Source organism: Parasteatoda tepidariorum, chromosome 4, assembly GCF_982258835.1.
Source record: "Parasteatoda tepidariorum strain Cologne lab strain chromosome 4, Ptep-v5.0, whole genome shotgun sequence".
NCBI classification, from domain to species: domain Eukaryota; kingdom Metazoa; phylum Arthropoda; class Arachnida; order Araneae; family Theridiidae; genus Parasteatoda; species Parasteatoda tepidariorum.
Genome location: NC_141758.1, coordinates 62,027,143 through 62,050,917, shown reverse-complemented (window position 1 = coordinate 62,050,917; position 23,775 = coordinate 62,027,143). Strand labels below are relative to the sequence as shown.

Sequence of the window (23,775 nt, the reverse complement as noted above, 5' to 3'; positions counted from 1 at the left end):
TCGCTTCAGACTGACCAATGACTCTCGACTTACTTTCATATGGGGAGCACCAGGGACTCGCTGCCTGCCCTCTAATGTCCACGACCATCATGGTGGCCGACTGAGGTTTAATGGTCTGAGAAGGCATAATGCTGGATTCCCGCACACCTCTCCATGTCTTTGAAAGCGGTACTGTGACAAGTGTGTAGCTTAGGGATGAGGTATTGGAATCCTAAGTTTGCCTTTACCGGAGTACAATGGGCCCGGATGATTTCATTTTAATGAATGACAATACAATATCACGCAGTCACTTCTGGTCCACTAGTTTCTGAAAAATGAAGTTATTCGCCGGAGTAATTGGCAGGCCAGATCTCCAGACCTCAACCCTATAAAGCATGTCAGGGACGCTTTGAGGAGATTGCAACATATAACCCCCTCCGAGAACTATCCAGTGTCTGAAATCAGCATTACTGAACGAGTGGAATAAACTGTCATTGGAACTCATAAACTGCTTTTCTTCCATAGGAAATCGCGGTGTGAGGCCTGTATGAGGGGCCAATACTCCCGATTAAACCTTTTTTTTAAAAAATTCAATTCTATAACCACTCTTTTATACCATACGACCCTGATGAGAGTTACGTATGATCATGCGTGTGTATAACTGTTGAATAATCATTATTTTTGTATCATATCAACCCAGGTTCGATCCAAAATTTATTAAAATCTGTCCAATAGTTCTGGAGATAATTAACCAAATATAAAAATTCTCTTAATTTTGAACACAAGTGTTTTTATTTCTAAGATAATTGTATGTATAATCGTTATGTATATAAATTGAGTGTAATTTTTAAGAATCAAAGCTGTATATTCTAATTTTTTCAAAACTCCATTTTTAAATGAGTAAAATCTTTCGCACAAAGTAAAACTAGCCCCATGGCGCACCTCGCAACGATATCCTCCTATCCCGTTAATCTCTAACTAAAACAACCGATATTTATGATGCTCCTACGCAACAAGAGGCGAGATGGATGCATACGATGTAGTTGGTTTCACCATTCGCAATAATTGTTGCGTCCAGTATTTGTTTATTAAATGTTTTGTTAAATAAGCTATGGTGATTTCTTTTTCCCATAATCAAAATTTTTTTTTATTAAATTATAAGATCCATACTTATACGAGCGATTTCCTTGATTACATATAATTATGCAAAAATTTATAAATTAAACAGAACTTATAAATTTTTATTTTTAATACTTGGGAGTCTGCATGTCAGAGACAATTAAATTACTGTAAAAAATATAATCTAGATATTTATCAGATTCGGGGTAATGTTTTATGGTCATATGTTAAGTCCTTACATTTTAAGCTACTTTAAAAATTAAATCTTAATCTGGAAACTATATTTTTATTTAAAATTCCAATTTAAAATTTGTTTTTATGTATATTATAGTCGTTAATAATATTTAGGAATGATATTAACACTTAGAGTGAAATTATTGTGGCACTGCGATAAATTGAAACGACTTGGCGTTCTGCAAATAATCCAACTCACTTCAACTCAATAAAGTTTGTTGTCTATTTGACAGTGAATTGAAAAAGAAGCGAAAAAGAGAACCACTAAAACATTTAGAGATCATAAAATCTCTAATTATTTTAAGAAAAACTCCATAAAAGACTGTTAAAGTTGTGTAAATAAAGTTTAGTTGTTTATTGCAGAAATAATATGCTTTTTTAAATATATAAGCAGAGCAATGGCACATTTTTAATCTTTATTTCTAGTTATCCTAATACTTAAATGAGCTGTGCCCTAAATATCATTTCTTAAAATAATTACCAGGTGTTCTAATTTAATTTTAAAATAAAAAATAAATATTAAATAATGAAAAAAAAATCCTTTGAAATTATTTAACAAATGAAATGAAAACAAGCAATCTGATAATACATTTTATTGGTTACTATTCAAATTATTATTAATTGTTAATTATTTAATAATTCTGTTAAATAAGGATGTCCTGTTAAGTTTATGAATTTTACCTACATTTTAAATTTACTGCTCTGGCGTGTAATAATTTTTTTAATCGCTTTTTCATCGGAAGAAAACCAAGTTTTCGACCTCCCTTGACCTTGCTGTTTTTATCAGTGAAAGGTCTAGTTCAGAAGAAGTATAATCTACATATACTTTAACAGCACGTCCCTAAGTTAGTGTCTGACCTATTTTCTAAGTAGAAACAGATTTTTTTCTATTAATTTATTGTGAACCATTTCCTTTATTATATTACTAAGGAAGATAATACATTCATAGTTAAGCTTTCTAGAAGTAAATGCATTAACAAAATATTAAAAATGTGCTTCGTAATTAATATCTTTTAGCATCAAATTTTTTCCAAATGTACAATAATTTATAATTTAAATTGAAGTATTTGTGTAAAAAACTTTTTCCTGTGTTAGTGCTAGTCTATTGGTTTTAGATGTTGCTTCATTAAAATGGTGTCAAAATATTACTTAGAACATAGGTATATATATATATATATATATATATATATATATATATATATATATATATATATATATATATATATAAATTATTTATTGAAAAATTAACCTAGTATCTCATTATAAAATTTCAGAAATATCCTAAAAGGTATCCATCGGAAAAACAAATTATATCTTAATGCAAAATTTGGGAAACTAGTTACGGTGTATTTATTAAATTTAATAAATTGCATTTATTAATTCTATTAAATTTCCCATAGAGACCGAAACATGGTAAACTTTACCATATTCTGGTCATTTTAACTTCACTTTTCTTCAGAGAACGAATTTCACTTTAGAAAAATTGCATCAAAATAAGGTTAAATTTAGTAAATTTCACTAGTGCTGGATTTAATTGAGTTCAAGAGACATCCGGAAAATTATTTGATAGAAAACTTTGTGTTCGACATTTTTGTGCCACTTTCTTTTTTTTTTTTTTTCATGAGACATACTATGCTTCTAAAGCAATCCAAGTATTTCTAGAGGTATCACGCAGTGTGTCAGGAATACTTGATGGACTGAAAGGAAAATATTAGTCTATATGTCACTTTGTTAGAGAGACACCTAAAGGCCGTTTCAGGTTAATATTTAAAGCTCCAACACCGTTTTAGAGCTACATTATTAAATTTCAACGGAGTTTCATCAAAATGGCGTCAAAGGCTTTGTTTCTGAATTTTCTAATGAGATTATTTTACGCAAACAAGGAGTATGGTGCGTGTCTTAATAGATGATTGGCAACTTGCAATTCAATACTTAAACAAAAAAAACCTTTTATATTTAAAATAATTTACCTCAAGTTCTTCTTTCGATATATCGCAATTGTTGTTTTGTTTAAATTTACGTAAGGGCTATATAGCTATACTTGAAAGTTATAATTGAAAAGCACATAGTGAAGTAATGAAAACCAGAAAGTATTAAATAGTAAAAAATAATTTTCTTAATAAGATAGTAAATTTTTCAAATAAAAATTATTGTAAATTTTTTAAATGAGAGTCATTGTAAATTTTTTAAATAAAAATCATTGTAAAATTTTTTAAATAAAAATTACAGTACATTTTAAAAGCATAAGGCATTACATAGCATTAAAAGCATTAGAAATAGTAGAAGCATAAGAACCATTAAAATATGGAGGGTTACTCTTTAAAAAGTATTGACCTATTTCAGCAGTTGATAAAACATCTTTAATTGCTGATTTTTTTTAATGATTACAGAGAAATATAATTTTAGCCTTAGATAATAATAAACCAAGAAAGGTGGAATCATCTCAGTTATCAAAATGGAGGTGCGTTAGAAAAACCTTTTACTTTGTTATTTGTATCTCAGAGTAGACAGCGTTAGATGGGGAAACGGTAAAAAAACATAGTTCTGTTGTTCTTACTTATCCCCTTGGTCTAGAACCCTAGGCCAGGGTCCAGAAGATCATGTCGCATCAGCAAGTCATAGACAGTCTCTCCATCACTCATCAGTTGCCTCGCAGAGGCACCAATGCAATCCAAAAGATGAGATGGAGAAGCGATGGCCGAGCAATGACAATAGTCATAGGTCTTTTCTTTCGCTCTGAAGGTCAAACACTTTATATGGCCGGTTCTAAGTTTTGACAAAGCTGTTTGAGCAAATCTAAGACAAGTGCACTGCTGGGATAATCCGGGGCATTTGGCGGAATACCAATCATAGGTGCTTCCACGCTGAATTTACCCTAGCTAACTTCAGGGAGTGAACCTCAGACACTAGTAGTTTAGAGGAAGGGGGACTAGCAAGTTCACTCCCTTCCTTGGCAAGCCGATCAGCAATCTCATTCCCATAAATACCCACATGGAAGGGGATCCACTGCAAGTGCACCGAGCCGATCTGAGACAAAGTAGTCAATTTGATAACTATTTCCTGTCCCAAATTTTCCAAGATGCTTGGCCAGTTCTTCAAATATTGAATTGAACTCTTGCTATCCGTTAATATCCTTATGTCAGGTACACCAGAGTCCATGGCTAGGCTCAAGGCCTCATTTATGGCAATTAACTCTGATCGAAAGACCGAGGCATGGTCCGGGTTTCTAAGTCGGCGGTTGAGCTCTCCTTCGCCTGTCCTCATAAAAACACCACTGCCCGTTCTACCGGAGTCAGACTTGCTTCCGTCCGTATAGACGGCCAAGGCTCCGGGAGGGATATTATTGATTACCCCAAGAACCAGCTGACGTAGCAACTCCGGATGTTCAATTTGCTTGGTAAAATTGATATTTAAGTCATCTTTAAAAACCACATTACTAAGAGAAGTATTAGGTGTCAATATATTAAAAAGAGGGCATGGTTCGACATCAATGTCAATCTCTCCATCAAACTAAGAGGGCTGTCCCTTAAGTTCTGGTTAGTAAAAATAAAAAAACGGTGTTTTAACCATTCCTTTTGCAATTTCTTCTGTTCATATGGTAACGGTTTACCAAAAATTCAAGTTTTCAAAATTATAGCACTTTTTATTGCCATAAATTTAGTAAAAAAAATTCTAAATTGAAAAGTAAAATTAACCGAATAAATGGTTTTTATGACATACTCTGGAATATCATGCTATAATTACTAAATTTTACCACATTTACGAAATTTTATTACTTAGTAAACCATATTTTTTTGTTAATTTTAATCATCAGCAAAGCATTGCATAAATATTACCGACATTTTTGGTGTTCTCAATTTTACCATATTTCGATAGCTTTGATTATATTTTTTTAGTGTGCTTCATGTAAACTGTTGCCCAATGCTTGGATTCCAGAGCCTTACGCGTCTAAAATTCTACTTTATAACTAATTTGCCTTATCTGACAGCCCAATAAAATATATAACATAGATTGCTTTTACGTTTTTTTTTTTCTTTTTTAAAAATTGTATGCAAATTCTTTTAGACTTTAAAATAATTTATTCTGTAGCTATTTCTTAATAATTCAAATATAAATTTTTGATAACTTACTACTTAAATTTACGCCATATAAAATATAGTAATTCTCTTTTTTAAGAAATCAAAACAAAAATATTTGCTTCATGCATGCTTGTTTTTATTCAGTTCGATCAATAATTCTTAAGAACAATTTAAAAATTATAAAATCTCTATAAAAACTTAATGAACTCTTTCTAGACACAAATGTTTAAATTTTTTTATTCATTTTAAGTAATTTTTCAGATGTTTTAAGCTACACCAAAGCTTTAAAAGAAGAAAAAATTAATAAGTAATCTTCGAGATGCGGCATGGCCTGTCGACATTTGTCAATATGTTTATCTGTTCGCTCTCAAAGATGTCGGTTTCACGTCGAACCTGAATATTTCTTCTTAAACCATTATACAGATGCAATTTTAGCGAATTATTAAACTGAATCACATCTCCGTTTGGTACGAACCACAGTATATTGAATACGCAAACGCAATATTGACTTATCATTTTATTATTGGGAGAAATATTAGAAAATGTTTTTTGAAATATATTAATCAAATTTTAATGACAAATGTTTCTAATATTTTTTCATGCATCATTGTAACTTTTAATTCCTAACTAGGAAGTAGTCAATCGAAACGAGTAAAAGATACCCGTTAGTAAACCGTTACTTAAAGAATATTCTTTTCCCATCATAACCTGTGGACATATGAATCGAAACAATCGTCAAATTTCTTTCAATGGACTGCTGTTGGCTCTTCGAGTTTCTTATTAGGTCATAGAGGTATCCATGCAGAAAGAGATGCTATCACTAACACGTGCTTTCATTTGTTTAACAAATGCTTCTCTGTATTTTACAATGGTGTCGCCCGAATGAAAGTGAAAGAGAAAATGCTTGTCTGATCTCATCTTCACGCCATTGTGAAATGTCGCAATTAACAGGCCGTTCGGAAAGTCTAACTGAAACTTCCTCGGTACGACTAAAAAGTGGACTACAAGATAAAAATCGAAGAAGTGATTGCTACAAATAGTATTTTACGAGTTACAAAAAATGAAACGCTACAAATCTTCTACCAAAAAATTATAAATTCGTAATTCAATAAAAAATATTTTTCAAAAGGCCAAATTTTTTAAAACCTAAACTGTGTCATGCATTATTAAGAAATATCTTGACTATTTGCAACTTGTTGTGTTGTTGTTGTTTCTAATGCAACACGTCAAGAACCAGCAATCCTTCTTGGAGAAACCAAGTGAATTTAAGGCAGAGGGTATGTTTCTTGTTTTTAAGTGGCGCCATCTATAGCCAAGAATACGACTTCCACCACGCACACATACGTCACACCCTGTTTATAGGGCGGACACTTTCATTCACCCATTTATTCATCCACAAATCTAATTTTTATTTGAACCAAAGAGCAATCAATCCCCAATTCAGTACCCCCAGACGCATTGATTTGTTATGGGGGCATGTAGGACTTTGTGACCCAACAGATTTAACATGTATTAGCCACCATTTACTAAATGGGGAGCTTTCGGCCGGCGGGGATCAAACTCACGACCTCTTGGACATGGGCCAACACCCTATAATCAGACTATCCCGACCCATTATTTACAACTTACAAACAACAGCTGTCTTTGGTGCTTCTAAGATTTGAGAAATACTAATAAAATAGAATTTTAAATTTGTTGCTAGCAAAATAAATTATGCAAACTATGAAAATAATGTTGTAAGCTATTTACACCATATTTAAATAATTTGTAATAAAGTTTTCATAAAATAAACGGATATATACTTTATGAATCAACTTCTAAGCTTATCTATCCCATTTTACGAACAATCTATAAACAGTGTATTTAATATACTTGAACCGGATTCGTAACCGGATATATAAGAAAAATATAGATTTATGATATTTTTAATGAGAATAATCTGTACTCTAACGATTGATACCTAAATCTGGCATCACAAAAAATAATTCTAAGAGTTTTAAAAAACTGTGTCGAATTGTTATTCATAATATATTTTATTTATTAGATAATACTTTAAACAGCTTTATTTGTTGATTACAATATAGTAAATGTACATAAATATTTTTATACTCAAATAAAAAGTATTTAATGCCACTATAAATCTATAAAACATTAAAAAAAAATATTTGCATGTTATATAGTAATAATTTCGGTCAGTGATCGATAATTTGAAGAAATTAAATGAAAAATAAATGAATTACATCGCTATTTTAAAATCATATACCTGACGTTTATATGAGTTAAGTAAACTATATATTACACGGAGAAAAAAAGCAGATAAAATTACGGTGCTATGGTAGAGACATTCTTGGTAAAAAAATTGCATAATTCCGAATTAAAAACCATTATACCAAACCAAAATATATGGTATTTATTTAAACGATTGATTTGATTTTTTTCCCTTTTGTTTATATGGCAATGGCTAACCGGAAATGTTTGCTTTCAAAATTATAGTTCCTTTTACCGCACCTTTAGTAACAAATACAAAATGAAAAGGAAATTTAGCCAAATAAATGCTTTTTAAGACATGCTTTATGGAATCATAATAAAATTACCAGATTCCCAAATCTTATCACATATTATAAAACCATATTTTATTGCCGATTTTACTATAATCATTACCAAAGCACTTCAGTAAAAACTACCGAGCTTTTTCGTGATCTCATAGAGCCAGATTTACTACATTGTGGTAAATTTACCATATTCTGGTACACTGTAAAAATTCTGGATCTAGTTGCGGTAAAATGTACAGGCACCTAGTATGGCGGTACTTTTTATCGTAAAATTTTACGGTACAAAAAATCTGATATAACGTTATTTCTACAGTAATATTTATTGTAAGATTACTGATTGTAATAAATTAAATGATTATAAATTTAAAATGTACTGTATAAAATTTTATGGTAAAGTTAATTTTATGGATGGTGTCCTCAGGGTGCCGGAATTTTTTCCCCGTAACTTGATCTAGAATTTTAATACAGTGTAGTTTTGACCACATTCTTTTTCAATGCAATAACTATGTTTTTAACCTTTGCTTACGGCGCTTAGTATGATGAAGCCCTCTCTGGTCCACCTGATATAGCAGCCGTAAGCAAAAGGTTAATATAAATTTAAGAAAATAAACTTATTTATGTTACACACAAAATTGTCGTCATAAATCTTATGTTTATCATCATATGACTTAATATTATATAGATTTTTTTCATATTTTTAAAAATGCGAATTATATTTTTTAAAAATAATTGCAGTTTTGTTTTTAATAGATTATAACAGCTTCGCTAATTGTTAAAAAAAGTACATTAACATGCATAAGAGTATTACAGCAAAGGCTTTTCAATAAGCTCTTATGTAAATTCCACAAAAGGTAAGAGTCCTTAAAAATCAAACTGCTTTGTCAGTCTTGCATGTTCATTTCCCATGCAAAGCTTTACAGCTCCAATTAAATAACCAAATTATATGATTCGTATTCCTTTTTACGTGAGTCGTTTACCTGCAAGAGCTTCTGCTCTTCCCCATTTAACGGCGTCATCCATGCTAAAACAATGAACTGATTTCGTAAAAGAAAGCCTTGATCTTACAACAGTTTTGAGCTTTCATTTTCAACCCCAATGACCACTTCCGATATGCATTGCATGAGCTGCTTTGCACAATGAATTGCTCCTTTTTGCGGACAAAAAAAAAGCACTTTCATTTCAAACATTAACGAAGAAACAAAAGTCGTCTGGATTAAAAGAGAGCAATTGTTTGGTGATTCGAAACTTATTCTTCGTCTAGATGATAACAATCAATGTACCGATACTTGAGAACGATAATAATAGTCATCAGCACGCCATTGTCTCGGTGTTCCCAGAAAGTAAACCATCGATGACTCTAATCCTTGGATACATGTAGAACATTTTCTTGGAAAGGGTTTTTATTGAAGAGAAAATGGTGATCTGAGTTTAGTGGAAATGCGGAAGAACTTATAAATTGAGTCAAAGTGAAAGTCAAATTGTATTAATTAGTAAGCAGGTAACAACAAAGGGACAAAAAGAAAAAAATCTTAATCTTTTGGTGTGAATTTTATTTTAATGTATTCTAACAGACAGTCGTGGATTGTATTTTCTGTGCATCAACTAAGTTTCTGTTTACTGCTTCAAGCTCTTGGAAGATTACTTATTGAAAAGAAAACGGAGGTTTGAGTTTAGTTTCCACTATGCGGAAGAACTTATTAATAGACTCAAAGTGGTAGTCAAATTGTTTAATTGGTAATCCTCTGAAAACAAAGGGAAAAAAATGTTCTTAAGCGAAAGGAGTAAGGTTTATTTTAATATATTCTAGCAGACAGTCATGGAATGAATTATCGGTGCATCAACAGAGTTTTTGTCCTCTTCGTCAAGCTCTTGGAGAGTTTTTTTATTGTGAGATAACGGTGGTTTGAGTTTAGGAAAAATGCAGAAGGATTTGCAAATCGAGTCAAAGTAAAAGTCAAATTATTTTATTTGGTTAGCATCTTACGGCAAAGTAACGAAAGGAAAAAAAAAATCTCTTAAGCATTTAAGTTCAACTTTATTTCAATGTATTCGAATAGATATTTATGAAATGATTTTTTTGTGCACGAACAGAGTTTTTTACTGCTTCGTCTAGATCCTGCGAGAGATATTTTTTGAAAGAAATGGTGGATTGTGTTTAGTAGAAGTGCGAAGAACTTAGTGAAACAAATTGAACAAAGTGAAATCTGAACTATCTTAATTGCTAAATATCTAACAACAAAAGAACAAAAATAAAAAAAAATGTTCTTAAGCTCTTAGTGTAAGTTTTATTTGAATATATTCTAGCAGACAGTCATAGAATGAATTCTGTGTTTATAAACTGAGTTTATATCTTCTTCATCAAGTTCTAGGGAGAGCTATTATTGAAAACAAGATAAAGGTAGTCTGAATTTTGTAAAAATGCCTTAGAAATTACAAATTGAGTCAAATTCAAAATTAAATCATCTTAATTGGTAAGCATTTATCAACAAAGAAGTGCAAAGATAATTTTTTAAACTCTTGGGGTAAATCTGTCTAACAGACAGTCATTGATGGTATTTTCCATGTATCAACTAAGTTTTTGTCTGCTTTGTCTAGTTTGTGGAAGAGTTTTTATTGAAAGGAATGGTGGTATAAAATTAATATACGTAAGGAATTGTTAATCAAGTGAAAATTAAAAATCAAATCATCTTAATTGGTAAGTATCTTAATGGAACAAAAAGAGCAAAATGTTCTTAAGCTGTTAAGTTAAATTTTAATTTAATGTATTCTACCATATTTTTGAAGTAAATTTTCTATGCATCAGAAGGTTCTGTCTATTTCGTTTAGTTCTTGGGAGAGTTTTTATTGAACAATAATTAAGGTTGATTGAGTTCTTTGAAAACGCGGAAGAACTTATAAATCGAATTTAAGTATTAGTCAAAGTATCTTAATTGACTATTTAAAGGAGAAAGAAAAAAAAAGAAAAAAATGTTCTTCTATGCCTTTTAGTGTAAATTTGATTTTAATGTATTTTAACCGACTATCATGGGGTAAATTTTCTTACTGATATGCCTAGCTCGTGAAAAATATCTTATTGAAAATAAAATAAAGGTTGTCTGAGTTTAGTGAAGAGTCGGAAGAACTTGTAAATCGGGTCCAATTTAAAGTAAAATTAACTCAAATGATAAGCATTTATGTAATAAAGATACTTTTTTTAAAACTCTTACTGCAGATCTTTAGTGAAATTTCTGTTCATCAACAGAGATTTTATCCGTTTAGCCATGTTTAATTCTAAGGAGAGCCTCTAAATTTCAGCAGCTATTAAAATAAGGGCAAACTGAAGTGTAAACATGGGAGAGCTTATGAATCGAGTCACATGAAAAGTCAGATTATCTTAATTTTTAAGAATCTAACTGGGAGTGTAAAGAAGAGCGGAATGAGCGAACTCTCAGTTTGATTCATATAGTTCGTTTTCTGTTGTAATTGTTTTTTTACTTATATTTATTTACATTAGGAATTTAAATTAAATGGATAAAGGAATATGGGCTTTAAAGAGGGAATAATTGAAAGAATTTCAAGAAAAATAGAATTGTGAGACCAGAGTTTTTTTGCACATTTTCACGTGTTATTTTCGAATGTAATTTCATTTTAAAACATTATTAAAAGCAAATATGCTGGGGATTTTCTGTTTATCAACAGAGAGAGAGAGGGAGAGGGAGAGAGAGGGAGAGAGAGAGAGGGAGAGAGAGAGGGAGAGGGAGAGGGAGAGGGAGAGAGGGAGGGAGAGAGAGAGGGAGAGATGGAGAGAGAGAGGGAGAGAGAGAGAGAGAGAGAGAGAGAGAGGGAGAGAGAGAGGGAGAGAGAGAGGGAGAGAGAGAGAGTTTCTCTTTCTCTGTCTAAACAGAATAATATGGGTTTTTAATTTATCCACAGAATCGTTCTTTGATGTAGTTGTTTTGAAGGATTTAAAAGCTAAATATTTGCTCAAGAAGTAATATAAATGAAAGATCAGATTTGAAGAATAAAATTTAGAAATTGTTATTTAAAGATTAAATGGAAGAATAGCATGTTTTTTTTAAAAAAAAAAATTTCTGTGTCGTAGATTTTTTAGATTTTTTTATGTTGCTGTTATGTTTATGTTGTTGCTATTTGTTCACACACTGTTTTTTTTAATCTTTGATCACAGGTGATCACTGATGCATAAATTGCGCTCAGAATTCACTTAGAAATCTTAGCATAAAAAGTTGACTGTTCAATAAATATGTATAATAATCAGGATGACTACAATAATTAGCATAGCAACTTAAAGAAATCATGTAAATGTTCTATAAATAAGCTATGATTTTTTTAAAACAAGAATATATTGTAAAAAATAAATTATTTCACAAGATGACTTCAAAATGTTAAAATTTTAGGTTTTGGGCAATTTAAGAAAAAATTTTCCTAGTAACTTAAAATGTTAACATTTGAATAAATTAATAAATTAAAATTAATCAAATTAAAAAAAAAACTATGTTTTAAGTTCATTTTGTGAGATTTGTTTTTCTCTTTTCAGTTTAATTTTATGACAATTTTATGAGATTTCTTATCTAATGCAATTCTCTAAAACTTAAAAAACTCTAAAACTTTTTCTCATTTTTTCGGGATATAAAAATATTATCGAGTTTTTTAATAAGCAATAATTTTTCCAAACTATCGAACTAACCCATTGCGTTACATTTTCATGATTATTGAAAACTGTACAGCACATTAATTCATTTCTACGATTTTCTTGCAAAATTGCAAGATTTTATTTTGCTGCTTAGGAAGTTATCACGAAGTTTCTTATAAAACAATAGTCAGGAGAATAACCGCTTATGTAAATTCTATTTGTAATAAAAGGTTTTCTTGACCTTAAGGTCTCTGGAAGAGAGTGAACACTTTTAAAACTTTAAGCATTGTATACTGGCAACATTCATTTACAAATAAATATTGATAGATCCGTTTTCCTTGAATACCATTTAGGATCTATTAAATGCAAAACAGCTCGTAAGATTCTTGTTTGAGGCCATATTTATGGAATTATTTAAAATTGCGTCCTTGTCTGGCTTCTTGTAAAGTGTTAGAAATGACTTTCTGTAAATAAAAAAAGCGAAGACATTGCAACGACCTACATTTACTTCAAGTTCAGCTCCGTTTCTGACTTTCTGTTTGAGATTGTAAGTGCACGTGAAACAACAAAGAAGAGAAAAATGTATTGAAAAGGAAAAAAAAATTCCAGTGAAAAAACTAAACAATTTGTGAAAATCTTTTAAAGCATTTCAGGGATGCGTTACTAAATAATAACTATGATAATTTATTTCTTTTTTGTTCTAAATTGAAGAGCGTTTCTCACATTTTTAATAGAAGATTTTGTTTCTCGGTGATAAAAAACGAGGGTTATTAAATTTCAAATAAAATGGTTTTGATTTCTGTGTCAGCAATTGTATCGTAGGTCAATTTTCTCAATATTTATAAATCAGTTGCGTTACAAAGGTTTGAAATTTTTTTATAGAAGTTGATTTTATAGTGTCTTGCAGTACTGTCTTAATATGCATAGTAGTTGTACACATAAAGAAAAAAATAGGAAACTGGATACGTAATTGAAAGCTAAATGTATTTTTATTTTAAAGCAAATTACTTTTTTTTAGAATATTCAGTTTCACTCAGAATATAAGATCAATTACTTTAATTCTATTTCTATTTTGTACTATTTTGGACTATTTTTATTGTTTTGATACTATATTGGACAAATTTGAAATTTGAAATTTTACACAAAATTAACAATACATTAAAAAAAGAGTTGAATTTTTTTATTCAAAAATTCTAAGGTTTGGGATATTTTAAGCAGCTGATAACATAAAGCTGTAAATAATACGAATTTAAATTATCAGGAAAATGATTTAAGGCACCTGTTGCGTTGTATCAGAAGAACAAAGGCAATAAAAAATCCTTTTTATAAACTAAAGCTACACTAAGAAAACAAGTATGGTCAAAATTACAGGAATATCGTAAAATGTATCATGTTTCTGGCTCTATGGGAACACCAGAAAAGCACGGTAAAAGTGTTTTGGTTATGATATTAATAAAATATGGTTTGGTGTTATGGTTTTATTATATGTGATAAAATTTGATAAATGTTGTAAAATTTAGTAATTTTACTATTATATCTTAGATCTTGTCATAGAATCAATTTATTCGGTTAGATTTACTATTCAGTTTTGCATGTTTCACTAAATGTGTGGCAATGTGAACCTATAATTTTTAAAATCAGCATTTCTGCTTGACCGTTGCCATATGAACGAAAAAATTACCAAACGAGTGGTTTACGCACCATATATTGTGTTTTATCGAACAGATCTTTTATCAAAAATGTCATAACAATACAGTGCGGTAATTTTGTTAGAATTTTTTTCTCCGCGTATTATTCTTTTTTTGCAGACTCAGAATCAATATTTAAGAATATACCTTCACCATTCAGCTGAAATATAAAAACAAACAACCAATTCTGGATGGCAGTAGATGAGAAGAATACAAAACGACTGAAAATGGAACATAAATAAACAACGCTATAAATCGTGCCATGGCATCATTTGTTGTTGCATGATAAGGCGTTTGTGTATTTATTATTAATTTTTATTTTCTAAATCGGACATGAAAAATTAATAAACATTAACATCGGACAGAATGGACGAGGAATAAACACGCCCTAAGCGGATGAAAACATTATCCATGTATGTCGTATCTTCTACAAAATTCCAAATTAAACCCAATGACCACTAGATTTAAACCAAGGGTTGAATACACTAATGTGGGTACTTAAAATTGCGTAAATAGAAAACCCGATTACTGAATGCAGATATGAATTCGCTTTTGTTATAACATAATAAATAATAAAAATAGTTAAAAACGTTATATTAAGAATCTCGAGATTTCAAAAAGTTAATATATCAAATCTTACGTGGTTTAGAATTGGGGTCATCAACGCGTGATTTTCTGATCTCTATGGCATTTGGTGAACCGCCGAAATATCTCATTCGGTGAAAATCAACAGTTTGACCATAAAAAAGACTGGGAAAAGACTATCATTTCAGGCAATAGCTGGAAGTTCAATAGTTGTTGTAGATGTTTATAATAAAGACTGATTTATCGATTTGCTGATTTGTTAATACCGAACGAAATAATAACATCGCCTAGAATTATATAGTTACTTTTAAATAGCTTTCACAAAGATATGCTTTTATGCATTCTGTTTGGAAGCAAATTAATGAAAGTAAAATACTGATCTATATCATTAAACATTATTGAAATCTGATGCAAAAGTGACATGTAGAAGAATTTTCATTGCACCATCCCTTAAAAAAATATGCATACAAAGTCTTTTTCAAACTTCGAACCCATTATGAATGTAGTAATAAATGCCGTTGACTTCATGCAGTCCAAGAAGGAAATTTAAAGGATTTTATTTTAACAGAACTAAGGAAAATTCAGCAATTTAACTCTAAATTTAAATCCTAAACAACCAAATACTTTTACCTGTATTAGTACAGATATGATGATTTTATGTCTGTGACCCTTGGAAAAAGGACCCTAGTTTAGGAGAAAAAAGAATATCCATTGTAGAACTAGCTACGACACAGTGCCTCGATAGAATTTCATTCAAATGAGTAGAGAGGAAAATGATGTTTGCAGTAGACAGAAGAATAGTAACGTTGAGTTGCCTCTATGGAATTCATTCCATTCAAATGAGCAGAGAAAAAAAAGATGTTTGTAGTAGATAGAAGAAGAATATTTTAACGTTGAATTGGCCTCTATAGAATTCATTCCATTTAAATGAGCAGAGAAGAAAAGCGATGTTTGTAGAAGACAGAAGAATAAGATTCTACCGTTGAATTGGCCTCTATGGAATTCATTCCATTCAAATGAGCAGAGAAAAAAACGATGTTTGTAGTAGACAGAAGAATAAGATTCCAACGTTGAATTGGCCTCTATGGAATTCATTCCATTTAAATGAGCAGAGAAAAAAAACGATGTTTGTAGTAGACAGAAGAATAGTAACGTTGAATTGCCTCTATGGAATTCATTCCATTTAAATGAGCAGAGGAAAAAAAACGATGTTTGTAATAAACAAAAAAATAATGCGGAATCTACAATAAAAAATAAGACAAGAAAATGCTGTGTTGAAAATGATTATTTGCGTAAAGCAAAAATCTGAATACAATGAATTACTTTATGTTTATTGCTCAAATTGAGGAAATTAAAAATCTCGCAGTTCAAAGAACTCATTAATATCCCATTCAATTAACCTTGATTATTTAACAAAAGAGCTTAATTGTTAGATAAAAACAATTTATTTTTATTTCCTTTAAATTTAAGTTTATTAATGTCTAATGTATAAGAATAAGGGTGGAATAAATTACAAAAGGATCGTGTTCACAGCTTTACTTCTACAAAGAATTATCTGTGTTTTATTTTGATGTCCCACGCATTTATGCCATATATCATTAAAATTTCAGATGCATCCTCACACGTTTTTTGATAAAAGAAGTTCCGGTTTAATAAAAGAAGTTATTATAATTGAAAAAACTCATTCTTTAAGGGTTCCAAACATAGCTCGGCAGTTGCAATGGAAAAAAAAAACTTCTTCCTTGAAAAGCATTTAATTAATTGAAATATCTCGTATTCATAAATTTGGAATTAAATTAAGTATGGAAACACTGCAATAAAAAAATAATTATTGAAACTATATATTTTGTAAAGCAATTAACTACGTCCAATTTTTGCAGTGTTTTTAAGAAAGCAACTTATTATAGAAACAGAGCAAAAAAAAAACACGTTCTTAAATTTTTTTAAAATAATCGATTTTTACAAACTAAGAAGGCTATATTGATTGTTCCAATAGGTTTATTAAAATATGCTAATTAATTAGTTCCAATGAAGTTAAATATTCAGACGCAAAGCTTTTTCAATTAATAAATATTCATTTCATTCAAGAAGATTTCATTATATATATATATATATATATATATATATATATATATATATATATATATATATATATATATATATATATATATATATATATATATATATATATATATATATATATATATATATATATATATATATATATATATATATATATATATATATATATATATATATATATATATATATATATATATATATATATATATATATATATATATATATATATATATATATATATATATATATACATATGCAGGTGATTATCAAAATAATGGAAACACTTGTGAATAAAAGGGACATTTAAGTATTCGCTTCATAAGCATTAAAAATATAATCTTAGCTACCAGTTTTTTTTAATATAAAAATTACATATATTAGGTGGTATGAGAGAGCTTTAGCGGAGTTGTCTATGTTTTGATTTTCTGTCAGAAGTGTAAAATGTCAGACCTCACAGATTTTCAGAGAGGCCAAATTGTAGGAGCCCCGACTAGTTGGAGCAACAGTGACCGAAACATCCCAGCTTTTCGGCGTTTCTAGAGGTACGGTATCGAAAGTCATGACAGCATACACACAACGCGGAAAGACAAGCTCATCAAAGCAAAATAGTGGACGGAAGGAGAAGCTGAGTGAAAGAGACAGCCGGGTATTGAAGCGGATTGTAATGTCTAAAAGGAAAACAACTGCAGCCAAATTGACCACAGAGCTCAATCAGCATCTGGATTCTCCAGTGTCAACAATTACAGTTAGGGGATACCTTCATAAAGAGAACATTTACGGCCATATTAAGAAAGGATTCCTTCAAAATCTAGGGTGTTTCCATTATTTTGATAACCACCTGTATATATTAATTATAAAAAGGAAATATATTCCATAATATAGAAAATAAAAATTAATAATTATTTGTTATTTGTTTACATTTTAAAATGCGAGGTATGCAAATTTTTACTTTATTTTAAACTGCGCACTTTTAAATTAGAAAGCACATAATTTGAACAAAAACAACTGAATTATTCACGAGAAGTAAAGGATTAAAAATATATATCTTTTTGAAATACAACTCGGAAACAGTCTACCGATTTTGCTGAAATTCAGTATTTTGTCATTTTAAATGAAAATGGTGCAATGCAATGTTTAAAAAGGTGAAAATTTTACAGCCTGCAATTTTAATTTTTTCTGATTCTAAAATAATTAAAACGTGAAATAACAAGTAAACATTACTTATTGTTTGGAATAATCCTTGAAAAATAATATTCATAAATTTGTGCAAATTTGTTTGATGAACTTAAAAAGTTTCGAACAGAAAGCAACGTTTATTAAGGAAAGTGTGTTTTTGGGTCTGATTTCGTAACTCCACTAATAATAAGCGCTAATTAATTACCATATTTGAGGAAAGCCCTATCAAATATTCAGATCGGTAATCAGTTTGTGAAAATTCAATCATTGAAAAAGTTATTTAGGGTTTTATATTTTTAAAGCTTCGCACTATACACTATACAAAATTTTATTTCAGTATTTTAAGTGATACAAAATTTTATTTCAGTATATTAAGTAAAACGGAAATGTATCAAAAGATGAAGAGAGTTCATTTCGAGAAAACTTCAAATAAAGGAGAAAAAAAATTCATTATTGCAGTGAAATTCTAAACATTTTAAAATGGATAAGCTTAACATTTAACTATCTGCAAATAGTGTATTAAATATGTTCCACGCACGTTCTCCACGCAATTACTTTATTTTTAAATTTCACATTCTAATGTCACCTATTATTAAAAAAAATACATGGTTTCAGTTCCATGTTTTTGATTTATTTTGATACAAAATTATTACAAGAAAATGTTGAGCTAAACACCATAACAGTAAGAAAATGATGAGTTAGTTTATTTAAAAGACGATTCGAATTTTCTAAATATGGCCTACACGTGTTCTCGTGTTAGCCATATTTAGAAAATTCGTGTACACGTCTTTGAACAGACAAATAATTTAAATATTTTAAAAGTTATTAAACTTCTTTAAAAATCGCCAGTTTGGTGACATTTTTCAGTCTAGATGAAAGCTATCAAAATCACTGCCTTATTCTCAGTTTTTGCAAATTTTAATGAGCCCGAGTAATGCAGCTTTGGAGTAAATTTTTAAATATTAAAAATGTATATCACAAACACTTTTCATTTTCACAAAACTGTGGCTTTTATTCATATTGACGTTTTGCGTCATTTTCAAATTAAGCGTAGACAACGCTTACTATAGATAGGCTAAACTTGATGTAACAGTCATGAGTAACAGCTGCAAACTCACAGCAGTTATTAAAATAGCATATTATTCGTAAAAAAGCATCATTTCATGTTACGTCGGTGCCTTCGAAGAACAGTCATAACAATAAGAATCCACGATTTTGCTGATTTAAAAGAGAATTCAGATTTTCTAAACATCAAAACAACAAGCTGTACTACTTGCTGCAAACAGCAATACCATCAAAACAACAATCACACTACTTATGAATTGACCTTCCATGGGTTTGGGATAAAACTGCACTTAAAGGAAATTGAGGGCGAATGCCAATACCTGTGTATATGACACCCACGGGCAATGATAATGTGGGGTCAAGAGGCTCTCCGTTGCACAGGCTGGGCCTAAAGGATTGACCTTATTCTTTTCGTCTGTCCCACCAGATTTACAGCTCGATGCTTCAGACTACCCAGTGGTTAATCGAACCTACATTCTCCTCAGCTATAGTTATGTATTTACTTTTTCTTGGAGGAATAAATATCTTGTGATAGAGAAATTATGTCTAATCGTGTCAAAGACGAGGGTGTCTGATTGATTCGCCGAGGTCAAGAAGTAATCAGACATGCTGATAGAAAGTTAATCAGAAAAGAAGACAATTCATACTGATAGAAAGTAAATTTCTAATTAATTTTTCGAGATGTATGCTTACTCTTTTTTTTGACCTTTTACGTGAAGAGAGTTTTGGGGAGTCTATTGAGAATTATGATATTTTAAAACAATTGGGATTTTCTTTCTCATGGCTGATAAAGCAAAGCAAAGGTAATGATAAATACAGTGAAAGCAATAAAGCGCCGATACGCGTTTGCAGCTTTTTTAATTCAATTTCCCAATGAATATTCTAATGTATACTCTTCTAAAAAATCGGGTTAACGTTGAACGGTATACTTTATTAAAAACTTCATAGACAACGAAAAATTTAAAAATGGTAATAAAAGTCGATATGTTCCAAGAGCTCAAAAATAGGTATACATTCATATGAATGCAAAATTTTGCGAAATGTTTGAAGCCAATGAAGTTTTTAATCAAGTATGTATTTCCACTTAAGTTTCTTGAGATCATTTATGTAACATAATATGTTACGTAATATGTTATGTAGCATAAGTGTTACATAATATCTTATGTATCACTTTGAATCGAAATATCGAGTCTTGAATCAAATATTAGTTCTTATAGTTCCCTAGGCATTTGGACATCTCTAAAAGTCAAGTTTATGATTAAAGTTTATTATTAAATATTTGGTTTTAATGCGCATGGAAAACAAAAACTGCAACTGTTTCTGTTGTAATATTATATTTTTTATTAAGCATTTAATTGTTAAAATGTACAAAATTATGTATATATTTAATTAATTTTAATAATTGTTTTGTTCAATGATACTAATTAAGTACTAGATCTTACAATAATGAGGAAAAAAATCACCTTCCTGGAAAAATACATAACTTTACATAAATATAATTTGTTGAAATACATTACAGCAAATGAATACATCACAAGAATCAATAAATAGTTTTCACATTTATATACTAGTTCATGCATATTTTTCGTTTTTTACAACTAACTGGACAGTTAAATCTTTTTAGTTATATCATATTTTTATACACTAATTTTTAAAAATTCGAAAAAACGTTGTGTAATAATGTGGAGAATATTTTATCAGAAGAAATTGACTAAAGAATATTTAAAATTAGATTATATCAGAAGAGTTAAAGCTGTAAATTTCTACTTAAAAAGCAGTTTTAATAGAGGAATATTTCATGACGCTGGTTAAAATACAACTCAAAAATTTATAATACACTTAAGGCACCTATTAAAAAAAACATAAATTGTTCTAACACAGACATTCAGTTTGTTTGGTACTGCTTTGGTATTTGAAATATTGTTATTTCATCAATTTTTCTGTTTCATTTTAAGTAATTTTTTCTTGAAAAATCTTCCATAAAAGTTTAAGGAAGATAAGAATAAAAAATTTTAATAAGTAATTTTAATAATAAAATAAAAAATCTGAAACTCCTATATAAATGAAATTATGTCTCTACGAAATGTAAAAAGAAAAAAAAACTTTAATAACCATAAGTGAAATTTTCTGAAAATGAAGTTTAATTTAAGATGTCAAATCATATTAAACTTTTGACACTCTGTCACAAAAAAATTTAAACCCACTTATATTTAATTTTTATCTAACCATCATTGCTTTTAATTAAAACTCTATACATAAAAGAAACTGAATTCCTTCACAAATGATTTATTTATGTATGAAAATATTAAAGTATGTTTTATGAAAATAAGATACTCTCATACAAGGCATGAACAATGGCTAACTAGAGAATTAAATATTAATGATACACCTGGAAAACCATTGACAGGTTTTCATATAATGGATTAGTCCTTGGCTCTAGTAACCTTATTTTGTTGGAAGGTTTGATTTCACAAAACTTGCTTATGTTGTAACAAGTATAGATCCTCACCTATTGCTGGCGACTATTAAGTATAATTGACAGTTATCATTCAATAATTATTTCCTTGAAAGATGTGCAAGATCAATGTAATATGGCCTTTTTCGGATAAATGGAGCAAAAGGTTTATTATCAAGGATTGGTTGCTAAGTATAGTATTGAAATTCGGTCATAAATAATGAAGCTGATTCTATTATACAAAATCATGAGTAATTAGATCCTTTTTAATCGTAATTGAAGCATTTATAATTGGATAGTTATGCTTGGAAATGAAATACTTGATTTCATAAAGTACATGCCTTAAAAATTAAACGACTTTTTTTCATATGAATAATTTTTGGTGTCTCATTTTCACCGATTTCTTTGAATTCAACATTCTAATTATAATTTGGTTATCAAAAATATATAATCTCAAGAAACTGAAGAGGTAAGATATTACCTGATTGGAAACTTCATTCCTTTCAAAAATAATCAGATAAGAAATAATAGTGAGCATGTTTTAAGAGCTTTAAAAATTGGGGCCCATTTTCAAGACTTACCGTGAGAGAAAAGACGATGAAAATTTGGAAAAAGTTTATGTCCCTTATCAAGAATTTGAGAAATTTTCAATTGCTTCGAATTTCTGGTATCTTGGGCATAAATTCAATTTCGATAATGATAAAATTATTTCCACTCCCAGGTACATCAGCTCATCTTGATGTCCCAGAATCTTGTTTCATTCATTTGAATGCTGATTCCCTTGTTACTAACATTACTTCCTCCCCTCCTCTCTATCCTCCTTTCATAACGCATAGAAATGCATTTTACACTGATTTGCCTCTCGGCAATTGTGGTTTTTCTCTCTCTGTTTTTTCTCTTTTTTTTACGGCTTCTGTGATTTTCTAGCATTGTTTCTCACCTTTATTTTTCCTTTTTTAGTTCGAAACTTTATGTTTTTCATTTTAAATAGTTTTTGTTTTCTTTACTTTCACGTCTGGTAAGTCTTGAAAATGGGCGCCTATTTTTGAAGGGCTTGAAACATGTCGACTATTATTTTATATTTGTTTATTTTTTTAAGCGAAATTTCTTATCTGATAATATAATTGAGCTATTTAATGTTATTTGGGTAAGTATCTAGCATAAGTATACACATAAACTTATAATTTATTTCAAATTCTACCTATAAATTTATATATGATTTAAATATAATGATTCTATGAAATGACATGCCGTTTATAAACAAAACATTATGTAACGACAAATAAAGAAAGATAGTGTACTAATTGTGATCATGATTTTGGAATTAATTTTTGTCTATTTTGTAATTTTAAGTTTTTCATTTTTTGGGACATCGAAAAGAATTTACAATTTCTTAGCATTGGACACCAATATGTTGCACTACTTTAATGTAAATGCTTTATATCCGTTTTATATAAAGAATATGTATCTATAAAGAATACATACGTCTTATATACTTTGAAACATATTGTAAAACGATAACATGTAGCATTTATAATTCGTTTAATTTAGTAGATACATAACTCTGTTGACGATTTTTTATCCATATGAATACCAGCAACATTTAGGAGATTTTTAATACTTAATGCCTTGATATATTTTTTTTTACTTCCGTTGTAAGCTTTTGACTATAGTTGTGCAATAAAAAAATGCGCAACGTTTTAATGAAAACAAGTGCAAAAGCTTCTAAGAATGGAGCGAAATTTTAAATTGTGGATGCAAAAAAAAAAAAATCTTTGAAAAGAATTTTATTTAATTACTGGTGTTGCGCCTGGATTCATGACTACCTATGTTAAATTCCGCAGCCTTCTAATTCTGAACCAACTCCTGAAGACAAGAAAATATTTTGATTAAGCATTGAGACGAGACGAACTAGCCTTCGTTGAGGTTTTTTTTTATGGAACTAACCAGCATTTGCGTAATGTGGAGAGGAAAACCAAGAAAACCTCCAATGGTGAGTGAGACGTCAAAGGTATTCTAACCAATGATTCATCTACCACTGAGGACAGTGTAATGTGATATGTGCTAGCCGGGGGGCAAAATTCATATAGACTAGCTATTGCTGAGATTTAACCTGGGTCAGTTCATTAAT

General features: G+C 29.7%; 1 protein-coding gene across 1 annotated transcript in view; it reads right to left on the bottom strand.

Annotated features, from left to right (window-relative positions):
- Positions 1 to 23,775, bottom strand: part of LOC107442591 (peroxidase-like) — a 125,365-nt gene that overhangs the window by 85,407 nt on the left and 16,183 nt on the right. The gene's annotated exons all lie outside the window — the stretch shown is intronic.